The sequence below is a fragment of the Dipodomys merriami genome, unplaced genomic scaffold, assembly GCF_024711535.1.
Source record: "Dipodomys merriami isolate MVZ:Mamm:240054 unplaced genomic scaffold, mDipMer1.0.p SCAF_69, whole genome shotgun sequence".
Lineage (NCBI taxonomy): Eukaryota > Metazoa > Chordata > Mammalia > Rodentia > Heteromyidae > Dipodomys > Dipodomys merriami.
In genome coordinates, this window is record NW_027206279.1 from 3,737,192 (window position 1) to 3,752,235 (window position 15,044).

Genomic DNA, 15,044 nt, shown 5'->3' on the forward strand with positions numbered 1-15,044 from the left:
TTTTTTCCTCCTCTGAAAAATATTGCACAGATTGAATTAACCCCTGGTTTCTTCACAGCAGAGTTCCTGTGTTGGGAGGTTTGGTTCTGACTTGAACACATTTCAGTGTACACTTTCACTGAAAGCTCCCTTCAGAAACACTCCTAAACAAAACCTTTAAAAGTTCATTCATTTTTCAGATTAGTGTAAGTCATTGCAGATAACTGAGCATCAGCCATGAATTACCTTTGAGAGAAGGTTAATGTGTGAGGACATTTGTAGGCAAATACAGTGAGTGACCTGCCCTGAAGGGAAGGTAGGTACCCACTCATCAAAATGGGGCAAATGTAAATACCAGTTGGGAGTGAGGTAAGATAGACAATCACTAAGTAACTATGATGAGGGTTGAAAAGAATTAGACAAAATAGGATGGGGGGATATAGCATAATTGGAGGATAGTTCAATGAAAGCTATATGTGATAAATATATTTCAGAGAAAGAGTGAAATGAAAAAGTAAGCTTTGGGTGTGTTTCTATAGTTTTGTTTCTTTATGCTTTCCTTGTTTCCTTCTTTCGTTTCTTTTTCTTTTTTCACTTGGACATTTGCAGTTTTCTTCAGAGCACTTGCAGATACAACTAAATTAGCCTGAGTAGGATGAAGGGAGAGGGAATTTCCCAGTTGAGTGACATGGTCAAACCTGAGCTTCTAAGTCAGAATTGCAAACTTAAGTCACAGACAGAACTATGTTAGTATGATTTTTTTGCTCCATCTTGTGCCCAATGGCTCAAAGGTAGAGCCAGGATCAGGTAGAAGAGGAGACACCAGGCAGCTTTGGACAGGCTGATGTAACTTCTGTGATTCTCTCCCTAAACCTTCTTTATATACAAGAAGCTACTGCTTACCTGCTGGGGAGTATTTGTCACCTGTTGAATGACATATCCAAGGAAGGAGTGGGTTTTAAATAGTCTTTAGACAGAGAGTTACAAGAGCCTAAAAGAACATTCATGGGGCAGAATGATTATAAATGTCAGTTTGCCTCAACCTGATCTGTAGTAAGGACAAATAAACCAACTTTTGATGGTAGTATTGGGGGCATTTATAGGGTTTTAAAAATGTTTCTTCTTGTTGCTGATGAAATATACTGTAAAGGGAGCCCCATTAAACAGCCAGAGCTTCCTCTGGTATAGAAACCTGTTGCATATTAAATGTTTTATGGCTGAACTTTATTACATTCAAACTTCACAGGGACATTTATGAACCTTATTGCATTCTGATATGAAAATAAAACCAGAAAGGCATTTCTGATTTTATGAGCATAGAACTGTTTTCATTGTATGGAACATTTGAAAAATGGTTGAATGTGAGTTCAAAGTTATTTCACAAATAATGGTTTCTTGGGCTGGGAAGGTGGCTCAGTGGTAGAGCACTTGCCTTGCATGCCTGAGGCCCTGGGTTTGATTCCTCAGCACCACATAAAAAAAGCCAGAAGTGGCATTGTGGCTCAAGTGGTAGAGTGCTAGTCTTGAGCTGAAGAGCTGAGGGACAGTGTCCAGGCCCAGAGTTCAGGCCCCATGACTGGACCAAAAATAAATAAATAAATAATGGTTTCTTTAGGGATCTTCAGGGCCTTTAAAGCATTGCGCATGATGGATCTATCTTGAATCTAAACTTTCCCCCCTCAGTTTGGAAAGCATGGATGGCTGTCTTTGTAAGAAGTAAGTATGGGATTGGTAGCTTGTCTTGTATTCCACAGTCATAGAGGCCCCACTTACTACCGGAGGAAACATGCAAAGAAAATAAAAGGAATAACATATCATTTATTAGTTATGTACAGCTTGACATTTCTCTGAACCCTTCAAGTACATTTACTTATTCCTGAAGATCATCAGAAAACGTGTAGAAGATTAATGATTGACTTGTCCTAGGAAAGGAATTTTCCACAATGATGACCTATAGAAAGATCAGCCTTGGAAGGCTCATTCACTTATAACCAACTCACTCCACATGTAATGAGTTGGTGTCTATATCAGACCCACCGTTTAGTGGTGAACCAGGGGAAAGGCACAGTTCTCAGGGAGGTTATGGTGCAGTCCGGAAATAAGCACAGATCCTTATCTGACTATGGAGGAGAAAGGTCCAGCTCAGCCAGGATGCAGGAGGTTGGAAGGGCCAGGGGCACATCTGCAAAGATTTCTGGGAGGAGGCCTTCCCTAATTCAGTTTTCAAGTATGAATAAGGAGCAGGCAGGAGATATTCTGCATCGGAAGGGAACAGGAAAGATATGTACACATTCTGAGGGTAGGCAAGAGTAAAGTTATTAAAGAATTACTTAAGAGTGGGTCTGAGAATGAGGGTCTACTTGCCAATTAGCTATGCTAAGCGTAGCCCTCAGTAATCACATTACCTCACCGTGCTTATTTATTTATCTTTCATCATCAAGATGGGGCTTATGGCTTATTCATGGTATTCATGTGTATTAAATTATGTAATATTCACAGCAACCCGGTGAAATAGGTGTAGAGGTAAAATCATAGTCATTGAAGGTCTATGGCTGCATAGCCAGTGAGATGGCTTTGTAATGTTCCCACCATGCCTATTGTTCATAGGTAAGTTCATAAAAGGTTCTTTTGAAACATAGAACCTTATTATTAGCTCACTTTTATGGATTGACTATTGTCTGATAGATATACCAGTCCAGGTTGTTCACAACCCTAAGAAGAACACTTCTTTGGAGTCAAATTTGTACCTAGATGACACAATAGCAATGTCTTTTTGGCTCTGAAGCCTTGTGACTATATATACATTGCATAGGATTATATAAACTGCTAAAGAGAGAGGGACAGGGAATTGGGGGGGGGGGCGGTCCCAAGCATTTGTCATGGTGAAATTGTTTATCCAGGGTCAGTTACAATAGCTCGCTTATAGACATAAATAACTAGGTAAGGATTCAAAGCCCCTGACAGCTGTTTTGTGACTCTTCCAAGTTGTCATAGTTTTTGGAGAAACTCACAGTTGCATTTGTGTAGGAGTGAGCACTGGAAGGCTAATCACAGACCCCCTGAAATAGCTTTTTCACTTTTTCAGGAGGAGAGGATCTCACAAATTGCCAAACTGTGGGGCAAAAGTCTTAAGGGTGACTTGAGATGGGGGGAGATCTGGTTCCATTCTTCAGCAGTCGAAAGGCTAGCTTCCAGGACACCATTAGCTATGGTGTAGATTGGGCTCCCTTAGTGTTGTGGCTGGTCAGAGGTCCATAGTTGAGTGAATGCCAGCTTCTCTCGGATGACGGCTGCCAGCCTTGTCCTTCACCAAGTGGTGGATGGACTGCAGTTAATGTCCTCTCCCTGCCCCCAGAGCAGTTCAGAGTGACAGACCTTTTCAACAAAGCCTGGCAAGTCAAGTTTGCTGTTTGAGGCTTGTAGGCCCACAGCTGTTTTAAGAATTTTCTGTTTGGGCTGGGAAAGTGGCTCAGTGGTAGAGTGCTTACCTTGCATGCATGAGGCCCTGGGTTTGATTCCTCAGCAGCACATAAGCAGAAAAAAGCTGTAAGTGATGCTGTGGCTCAAATGGTAGAGTGCTAGCCTTGAGCCGAAGAGCTGAGGGACAGTGCCCAGGTCCACAGTTCAGTCCCCATGACAGACAACAACAACAACAAAACCCCAAGAAAACCAAAAAAAGAATTTTCTTTTTATCTTTGTCCTGAGATGATACAAATACTGCTTTTGACTCATGAATTCATCCTCCTGCTTATATGTTACAGTTTTTTTGATGGCATAGACAAATAACAGCCCAAGAACACTTTTGGAATAAATTGTTTTTCATTTCACTAAAAATTAACACTCGAACACACTTTTGTAGGGTGGTGGTCAAGAGCTTGGGATATGAAATCAGGCAGCCTTGTATTTCAGCTTGAGATCTCCATGCAGCAACTGTGTGAAGTTAATCGTTTCCTCTATACCCAAACCTTGTTTTTTACTTCTGTTGAATGGGTAAAGCAACAGTACTTCCTTCATAAGGTTGTTGTTGAATTTTTTATAATACTAATTAATGGGAGGTAGTTATAAAATGAGAATATATTTAAAACAGAGCTGTCTCCAAGAATCCATGTAGGCTCTGAGAATTAAGGAAGTCAAGTTGTTATGTTCAACTTGGGTTTCATGAAGCAAAAGATGATTTGGGGTTGGGAATAAGGATAAAGGAGTGATTGAATTTTTTCATTTGGAAAAGAAAGCATATTTTTCAGTTAAAAAAATATTTCACCAACTGAATTGAAACTTCTCCCAGCTGCTGTGACCTAGATCAGCTGCATGCCTGTTCCTTGGGGTGGGCAGCGGGAGGTATAGTACAGAGCTCTTCTGTGCCCAGGTTGAGTAAGGGCCATACGATACTCCCGGCATACCTTCCCAACCACAGAGCACATGGCCATGCCAAGTGCCAGACTCTGCTTTTCTCCTTCCTGTTATTGAACATTCCACATAGATTCAAATGTGGAGCGAGCGTTTGAATAACCTGTGTGTCAAACATGGGATGCAGGGGGCAAGCTTAGGAAATATCTTTCAATGAGAGAGACAGAGAAAGACAGAGAGGGAAAGATCTGAAGGTTTGAACCATGTATTTCTCTCTTCCAGGACTCTTAATCTCAAATTTCGTATACTTCCAGTAACATTTGTACCTCCTAAAAAAGCACAGGGCATCCCAGGAGTGGGCAACACTTCAAGGGCATATACAGATCAGCTACTGAGCATATCGTTAAGACTCAAGAGCACAGATTCAGAGTATGCAATGAAGAGTTGGAGAAGACTTTTGGTTCTGTTGAGGTTCTTCAGATGAACAAATTTTGTATTTTAAGGAATAGGCATTGGTTTTCTAATGAAGCGTGTCATCTGGACTGCTAAGTGTGGAATCATCTAATGAAATGGGTTATTTTGGAGGGAGGAGTGGCAGACTCAGCTACACACTGAGGGACCACTCTGGAGCTGACAGAGATTGCAGTCCATGTAGGGCTCCACACGGGGGCTACCCTGAGAGTAAGGAGGCGGGGTGGGTGGTGTGGAGGGGGGAGGCTCCACTGGAAGAACCAAGAGCCACAGACAGGAGTATGGGGTATTGCGGGGAGCCGGGGCAAACGCCATTACAAGGCGCCGCCCACTTCCTTGCAGTTTTGAGGTAAACAACTCCATATTAGGCAGTGCTTGGCGGGACGGTGGGTCCTGGGCTTTGCGCATGCGCGAGCCACGTAGAGTCCCCAGCCAATCCTATGGCACTTGGTGCCGGTGAAAGGCAGACGACCAATAGTAGGACGACAGTGTCCCTATTCCCTATATAAGCGGCCATTTTTTTGTGTGCGCGCTCTCTCTTGCGCTCAAGCTCTCCTACAAATAAGAAGGCTCTCCAATAAAGTGTGATCTGAGAAGACTCCTGGTGTGGTGGTCGTTCTTCCTCGCTGGCCGAGAAGGCGTTCGCCGCAAGTGGTGCCGAAACCCGGGACCCACGCGAGAGGCTGAACAGGAGCCAGAACTCAACACACGGAGAGTGTGGTGCACCGGTAAATTCCCAGGAAAAGGGGGAATCCGCGACAAGAGCGGAGGTAAGTTCCCTGGTAAGAGGGGATCCGCGATAAAAGCGGGAGGGATTTTTTGCTCATCTCGGTAGATAAAAGAGCGGAAACCCGGGAAGAAATAAAATACAGGCCTAAAGTGAAAGTAACAACAACAACAACAAAAAAACACAACTAAGATGGGCGCCGCCACCCGTCACATCCAGTTTTTCTGGCCCTGGAAGAGCTGCTTCGCTCAAAAGGACTAAAGTTAAAAAAGGATACTTTAAGGAGGTTCCTTGAGGAATGCAACATTGTAGCTCCTTGTTTCATAGTGTCCCGGAGCCCTACCTCAAAGGAAATGATGTTACAAATGGGCTACTGCCCAGGGCAAGGACTGGGAAAAAACTTGCAAGGCTGTAAAGAGCCTATTGATGCCCACCAAAAACTTGATAGACATGGGCTGGGTTTTTCATAGGGGCGGCTGAGAATCATATTTGAAAGAGTTATATTTTACTGCTCATCATTGTCATACCTTGTAACTAGCATTTAGATATTTAAAGGATCTATTAAATTAGCACTGTATTTGGACAAAACGTAACCAAACTGCAGGCCTATTTTCTTTCATACCTAATTAGAAATAAAAGCTAGAAGTTCTTTAAATTCAATAGGCCAGTAATAGCTTATAATTCCCTTTCTTAAATTGACTCTTCTGCTGTGAGCTTTCTAATGACTTTATTTTCGAAGTTCCTGCTCAGGAACTTGAGGAAAAAATGCTTGGATTCAGGTTGATTTTGAATGTAAGTTTCCTATAACTCAAACACAAATTTTGATTAGTTTTAATTGGATCCTAAGTGTTTTGAATTTCTTGATTGATATAGTAAGATAGTAGAAAGATTCAAGTTTCATAGACTCACGAACAAAAGTTAGACAAACAGGGACTGGGTTTTTCATAGCGGCCACTGGGGCGGGCATTCCCATAGTTTGGAAGACGGGGGATCCAGTATGGGTGCCTCAGTGGCCACTGCCCTCGGAAAAGCTTGCTGCTGCTCAAACTCTAGTACAAGAACAGGTAGAACTGGGGCACCTTAAGCCTTCTGTTTCTCCTTGGAATACTCCTATTTTTGTAATAAAAAGGAAATCTGGAAAGTGGAGATTGCTACATGACTTGCGTGCAATCAATGGACAAATGCAAATTATGGGTCCAGTTTAGAGGGGCATTAATTCTCAGTTGCGAGGAGGGTTAATGGTGGTCAACCAAAGGATTGATCTCGTCCAGGAACAAGTGGACACCCTTTGGCAAATTGCTCAGCTTGGCTGTCAGTGGAAGTATGAGGGGTTATGTGTGACAAGCATTCAGTATGATAACCTTACCTGAGCTGCAAACTTATCTAAACAGTTGTCGAGTTATCTTCTAGGTAACTGGACTGGTGAGTTTGATGAAATGCTGGATCAGCTGCGGATTGCCATTGTGACCGTGAATTCAACGCGAGTGGACCCTGGATTCGTGGAGGGACTCCAGTCTTGGATCTCCTCTGCAGTCTCCTGGTTTAAAGAGTGGGTGGGAGTCGGAATGTTTTTAGCCTGCTGCCTGGGAGTATGCATGGTCTGCCTATGGTTGGTCTGTCGCCTTCGAGCCCAAACCAGAAGGGACAAGGTTGTTATCTCGCAAGCATTAGCCGCTTTGGAGAGTGGATCCTCACCCCAGATCTGGCTGTCGGCCCTGAGAGGCAATTAAGCCTTACCATTCTGCATAGCCTTAGCACCCCGAGGGATCAGGGGATCCCATTGCACCGGGACAGGTATGCAACTTGCAATTTGGGATAGGGTGCGAGGCAAGTGCACTGCACTTGAGGAGGACCATCTCCTCAAGAAGAGCATGTTGGGTTGCAAGTGGGTTGATGCCCAAGATCCCACCTCTGCAAAAAAGGCATCAGACGGGCCTGGTCATCACTGGGGAAGGCGCCCCTCAGGCGAAGGCCAGTGCAAGGTCCTCTCATTAATGTTTTAGACAGAGGCCCAACCTCTACTCTTACCTGTTGCCAAAAACAAAAAGGGGGAACTGCGGGGAGCCGGGGCGAACGCCATTACAAGGCGCCGCCCACTTCCTTGCAGTTTTGAGGTAAACAACTCCATATTAGGCAGTGCTTGGCGGGACGGTGGGTCCTGGGCTTTGCGCATGCGCGAGCCACGTAGAGTCCCCAGCCAATCCCATGGCACTTGGTGCCGGTGAAAGGCAGACGACCAATAGTAGGACGACAGTGTCCCTATTCCCTATATAAGCGGCCATTTTTTTGTGCGTGCTCTCTCTCGCGCTCAAGCTCTCCTACAAGTAAGAAGGCTCTCCAATAAAGTGTGATCTGAGAAGACTCCTGGTGTGGTGGTTGTTCTTCCTCGCTGGCCGAGAAGGCGTTCACCGCAGGGTATTGAGCATGCGGGCTGTGGGGAGACAGGGTGGACTGTGAAGGCGTCCAAGGAGGAACCTTTGATGGTCCCTAGGTGTATTACCTTAGAGCATACTCTTAGTCTGAAATCTATGTCAGGCTTTTATGTATATAGTGAAATGATTATCCTAGTCAAGCAAATGATCATATCCATCACCTCCATTATTAATTTTTTTTACCATGTAGTATCTTCTTACCCAACCACTAGGACATGATATTGTATTGTTAAGTGTAGTCATGCTGTATTTTAGCTCTCTAGACTTACTCATCCCGTATATCTGCAGATTGGGAGCCTTGACCCCCTTTCCCTATCTGCCCTCCTCCCATTCTTGATCACTGTCATCCTGGGGGTGATCTTCTACAGTCTCCTTTATGTCTTTAACTTCTTGTAATGTTCAGATTCCACACATGGGAAACATCACATGATCTTTCCATGACTTTCTTAGCATACGATCCCCAGATCCATCATCATGTCACAAGTGGTAGGATATCCTAGTTTGAAGGCTAACTAATACTCTGTTGTACAGAGAAACCATGATTTCTCTGAATGCATACTTAGGTTACTTTCAAAGCTTAGCTACTGTAAATAATGCTTCTGTGGACAGAGATATCATAGAATGCTGATTTCACTTACTGTGGACATGCCATTTTTCTATTTTTATCGACTCAGTCAGGGTACTGGTCCAAAACAGATGGTACTCTAAAGACCATTTCCAAGTTTGGGGTTCAGCAGGGGGAGCCACGGGTGGGCCGGGAGGGTGTGGAGAATTTTCACAGACTTACTGGATCTAGTAGAGGGCTGGGGGGAGCTTAGTGGGCACTGAGGTCGGTCTCCAGGAGAGCAAGGGCAGGCAAGCAGTGGGGGTCTTCTCTGTCCCCCTCTCAGGAACACGGGCTGTCTCTTCCCACGACACTCTCCTCATCATCACAGCGCTTTCTTCTCAATTCTAAGTTTCCTCTTGGATGTGAAGCACGAGAAAAAGGAAGAATGCCACTTTTGTGGATTTTTTTGACTTCTCTCTGCAGCCACTGAAGGGAAACTGAGCAGCAACAGAACTGTGAAGAAGTCAATGGAGGCAGGGAAGGAGCCTGAGACAGGGGAACTCATTGAGCATTAATAGCCTTGATGCTTCTTGACGTGTGGTGTGAAGTCTGCTTTCTTTACAGAGCCTTCCTTTGCTTGCTTGGGAAATGTCCATCAAAACCATACAGCCTAAAGTTCGACAAGCAGTTCACTTTCAATATCCAAAATGGGGAACACTCTAAGCACACCTCCAACATATCTCCTGAAAGGAGTCTTGTCTGCAAAATTTATTGAGTCACCCTAGTGAATGCTAAAAGGAAGATGGATAAAGACGTAGCTCTTCCTCAATCTCAGAAGAGACAGAGGACCGCCTCCTTCCATTGCAGCTTTGGTAGAAGAGGTGCTGGGTTTTAAGTGCCAATGTCAGACTGATGTGAGTTTAATTGTTGCTCTGTCTGTAGTTGTATGATGTGCACAAGTTACTCCATTTCATTAACAGAACTTTCATCTGTAAGATGGAGTTGTTGGGAGAATTAAACATGACATCTAAAGTGCTTATCAGGTTATCTGGTACCCATCAAATACTTAATAGATATTATCTATTATTATTGTGGTTGGAAGCCACTTCCTATATCAAGGCTGTGCAGTGTTTTTCTCCATTTCAAACTGAAGGATGGCTGTGGCCTCTCTTCCACGGTCAGACAACCCACTGCCATCCCTTCCAACTGCCCTGCTCGTTCTCTCCTCCTAGCATTCCTCCCCAGCGTTCTCCGAAAAGAAGTTCCATGGCTCTAGCCACCTGAAAACAGAGAAGTAAGCAACTGTTATTTGCCTTGGCTATTTGTTTGACACCAGCTTACTGCTGGTAGAGGCCCATGCTTTTAAAGAAAAAAAGATCTTTGCAAATGATAACAGACTCCTAATTACATATTTGGTGCCTTAAATTTATTAGGCCTGCTGCAGTGAACAAGCTGTTCTTGTTACTTGTTTCCAAGAGCAGCTCCAGTTTAAAAAACTCAAACCTTGGTCCGTTTTTAATGTTTGCTTTTCATTTTGGATTTAGGAGAAAAATGCACAGTCCATCACTTCCTAAGGAAACTGTTGCTACCAGTTATTACCACCATGGGATTTGTTTTTCTTTGCCTTCAACAAACTTCAGTGGTTTCCAGGGGGCTGACCCCAGCTCTGCCTGGCCCAGGGAGGACTGGTGATGATGTATTTGATCAGACAAAGGTTCCTTTCCATGCTCTGTAAGAGAAGTGCCATATTTCATTGCAAATCAAATTTTCTTTCATATACATCATTTGGGAAATGTTGAAATTTGCTCTAGGTTCCAGATTTATATTTTCTCTCTTTAGCTCTTTAGCTAATACTATTTTCAGTGTTTGTAAATCTTTTCCTCCATTTATTTCTCCTTTATGAAGCTTGCCTGACCTGTTCCTAAAAATTTGGAGGAAAGAAATGAAGGGAGGGAAGAAGGAAGGGAATTCTTGTCTTCTTCTTCTTTAATGGGTACATAAACAACAAGACTAAAGCCTCCCAACCTCTGTGTCCACAGAGGGGAGCATCCTTGGCCATCTTCATCTGCTAGAACTTAGTGTGTGGAAATCCAGGGCTTCCCAGTGCTGCCTGGCACTCTTGTGTGGAGTGGGTGAGATGGGAGAGAAGCAATGTCTTCTTCCCCACTGAGAATCTGTACAAAGGCTCTCAGATATCTTTATCCAGACATAGTTCTGCAAACCACCTGTCCTCATTCTCCCACACCTTTCCACATGCAAGGTAACGCAGTGTTTCTCCATGTTACTTAGACCTACCATGGAATCAGGCCCAGGTAGTGGGAACTGTTGCTCATTGTGTTGTGGTTTCAAGTCAGAGCAAATATAGCTTCTTCTCTGTCTTAGAATATCATTGCACCTGCTCAGCCCCACTGAATGAACTGATTCTCTTGACTTCCTAATCCAACATCCCTGTTATTCTTGGTTTGGATGATGCAGAAGTGTGGGCTGAAGGAATTAGAGTTGTGGGTGACAAGTGTCAGCTGGAGAGAGAAGCAGTTGGGATACAATACTCTGGGATGTTTGTTCCCATTCCAGTAGGAACACAGGAATAAAGTTGTACAGTTGACTGCAGCAGCCTGTTTGTGTCATGAAAGCACAAAACCAAAGCTGTTGCCTTAATTATTTTTAATTAAAAGCTGTTTCACTGGACACCAGTGGGTTGTGCCTGTAATCCTAGCTATTCAGGAGGCTGGACCTGAAGATCGTGGTTCAACGTCATTCCAGGCAGAAGAGTTCATGAGACTCTTATCTACAGTTAACCAGCAAAAAGTTGGAAGTGGAGATGTGGTTCAAGTGGTAGAATACCAGTCTGAATAGAAAAAGCCAAGTGAGAGGGAGAAGCCCTGAGAAAAATTGCTATTTTGAAATAATAGCTAGCAAAATAATCTCCTCCAGAAAGAAAGTTAGAAACTTGCTTGAAAAAAATACACTTGAATATTCAGAAACTATTTTTATTTTCATTTGTTTTCCACCACAAGAGAAACACAGTACACTCTTTTTGAGTATGTGCTTTTTAAAAAACTACAAGTTTTACCAAGAATTAGTAAAATTATCTCCATCAATTTGTATCAAGGAAGTGAGTCATTAGATGGTACCTTTGCTATGGAGTATATTTCCAACTCTGGGACTCCATGTTCTGTGAAACCCTCTGGAAAATGAAGCAGTTATTAAGTTTTTATTTATTTTGTCATTTTTGAAAACACTATTTTTTGGCTGGACTTAACCCAGATAAGCAAATACTGTAATTTAATAAAAATTACCCTCTGAATATTATCTTCCTAGACTGATTTGTCCTCATCATTTGAAAAGAATGGAAGCCAGCATTTAAAAGCCAGTATAAACAGCAGATATCAATAGAGTTATTCAGAAAGAACTGCTGCTCAATTCTAAATGTGCAACATTAAAAAATTATTTAGCCAGCCTGTTATAAGCAATTTAAAACTTTCTCATTCTTATTTATGTAGACTCATAGCTTCTGACTAAACACTGAAAAAAGTCAAGTATTTTTAACTAATGGAAACTTAAAGCAAAAATATAGTTCCACAGTATATGTTTATGGACTACTAGAAGAAATAATACTAGATAGTTTAACATGAAAAGAGTTGCCTAGCATTGAAAAGTTTTCTTTTCTCCTGCCTTTATCTTTTTTTGTTAAGCACAATTGACAGGTTAAAGTTTTATGAACATTTTTATATCCAGAATATATGTATAAATTCAGTGCTTAAAATATTTGCTGCCCTGTCTAATATTATGTCTGTATTTGATATTATTAGTATTTTTATATCCATCTAATGTCTATACTTTTCTTGATAAAATGAAAAGCAGCTCAAAAGGTCAGTTGTCTTTGTTCTTTCAATAGCTGTCTGTCATCTGGCCATCTGTCTGATCTTTTTGCACATCTGGCGGTGGTGATACACTAGATGGTGATGAACTTTACTTGCACAGGAAGTTGTGAGCTGAGATAGTGGATTCAAACTTTCTGGTGGAAAGTCTTACTACCCTAACATTCCCTAAACCAAATCAAAATGCAGCTCAAAACAAAGGGTTAAAAAATGACTAGTTCTCATGGAATCCAGTTCTGTAGCAGAGCAGGCTGTTTCTGTTCGTCTTTTCCCTCATCTCTTGTGAGTGTAAGTGTGTGTGCGTTTATGTGTGCTCATGTAGAACCTGGGGCTTGAACTCAGGGCCTGAGTGCTATCCCTGAGTTTTTTTTTTAAACTCAAGGCTAGTGCTCTACTACCATAGCCATAGCTCCATTTCTGTCTTTTTTGGTGATTAATTGGAGATAAGGGTCTTATGGACTTTCCTGCCTGGGCTGGATTTGAACCGTGACCCTTAGATCTCAATTTCCTGAGTAGCTAGGAATACAGATATGAGCCACCAGTGCTGAGTTTCATCTTTTAACAACTCATCCTTTTTACAAGATATCCTAAATTCTAGGAGAAGCTTGCATAATGCCTCCCCCTCCCCCTCCCCTGCCTTTAGCTTAAGAATTGACTGGCAGAAAAGTAATGTGGTTGTCTGATTAGCAAATGTAGATGCTAGTCCTACGGGTCAAGATCTCATGTCAAGATTAACTTCCAAAAAAGAGGAGAGTGCTCTTAAAGTCCAGGCCCAGAAGCAGCAACTCCTGCCATTGTCACAAATTCCCTGTGTCCCACAGAAGCTCCTCAGACCGTGAAGATAGACATACCACCAGAAGATGGACATTTGAGACAAAAGATTACTGTCTTCCTCGGGACCAGGCTTGAATCAGTCTATCCCTTCCACTAATTTCTGTCTCTTGGGTTTTCACAGAAACATATAGATTTGGGTAGCAATTCTATGACTAAACACTGTTGGCTGACAAGAGAATTAAAGAAATCTCCCTGGGAGCAAAATACTATAGCAGAGGAGCACTTCCCCCCTGAGGCCTAGAAGCACTGTTGTTACATCAAAAACAACACAACACAGCCAGCACCAGAGGTTCACATCTATAACCCTAGCTACTGAGGATTACAGGCAATTAATCACTAATAAGCTGGAAATGGAGTGGTGGCTCAAGTGGTAGAGTGCTAGCCTTGAGCTAAAACACCAAGGGACAGTGTCCAGGCCCTGAGTTTAAGCCCCAGTACTAGCACACATACATAAAAACAAGATTAAACCACACTGGCTGTGCATGCTGCTGGGGCTGCAGTTGACTTGAGCTGAATGTTGATACTTGGATAGCATCCTCTTAACAATTCCTAGTGGCAACATGGTGTCTACTTCTACTTCCAGCTTCCTTCATCTGTGGAATTGTTACCCATGCTGGAAAGTAGGCTCCAGACTCCTGTCTCAGTGTCTGATTTCTCTGTTACCACTCTACCATTAGAATAATTTTTTGTGTGGCTTTTTTTTGCTCAAAGCAGGTGTTCTCCAAGTTGAGCTATACCATACTTCCATTTCCAGCCTTTTGATGGTTCCTTGGAAATAAGAGTCTCACAGACTTTCCTGCCCTGGATAGCTTTGAATGTGGATGCTGAGATCTCAGCCTCTTAGCTATAAGCCACCAGTTCTAGGCCTGATGGAACATTCTTAAAAGGTTAACAGTGGCGGCTGGGAAGGTAGCTCAGCGGTAGAGTGCTAGCCTTGAGCTGAAGAGCTCAGGGACAGCACCCAGGCCCAGAGTTCAGGCCTCGTGACGAATCAAAAAAAAAAAAAAAAAAAGTTAACAGTGGTTTCTTTTGCCTATTGCTTGTGGTCTTATGGTAGAAGTTTTCCTTAGTGTATTCTGTGCTGGTTGGAATTAGGATCACTAAGTAAGATTCCTGTTCTTTGAGAAGGAACATGCCTTCAGTTACCCACGGACCATCATCTGGTTATGTGCCATTCTGCCTGCCATTGAACCTGATCCACGAATGTTAATTTGCCATTGGTAGATGTTTGATTTCATGGGTCTGTTTAAATAGTGGTCTGTGGGTATTCCTTGATTTCCTTTTGAGTTCCACTGAGAATCTGAACTTTTCCTCCTCATTACAGGAGTGTGGAATGGGTGACTGAAGAGGCACTAAACTGGTGATTGGGAAATGAGCAGCAGTTTTCCCTTTTACCACTTCATAGATGTATGCTGTTGGAAAGAAATAGAATTTTTCTGAGATGTAGAGTTTCTTCACAGATTTAAGGCTTTTTAACTTTCAGTGAATTTCCTGTTTGTTACCTAGCTTGATGTGTATGTTTTATAAATGAGGAATATTCTGGACCAGATGTTTTCCCTTTAAGAAACAGTAGGCTTTCTTATGTAGGTTTCCTCTTCTCCCCCTCCCCCTTCTTCTCTCTCTTTCTCCCTCTCCTTTTTTCCCTTTGCCCCTTCTCCCTCTAACCCACTGGTTGACCATCTAGCTAATAACATACCTATTCTAATCTGTGAATTAATTATGTATAGGATGAACATTAAATTTATCATCTAAGGCTGGACATTTTGACTTAAGAAGTCAGTATGTACTTGACTAGGTCATATGAATTTGGGCAGTAATTTGTCCCA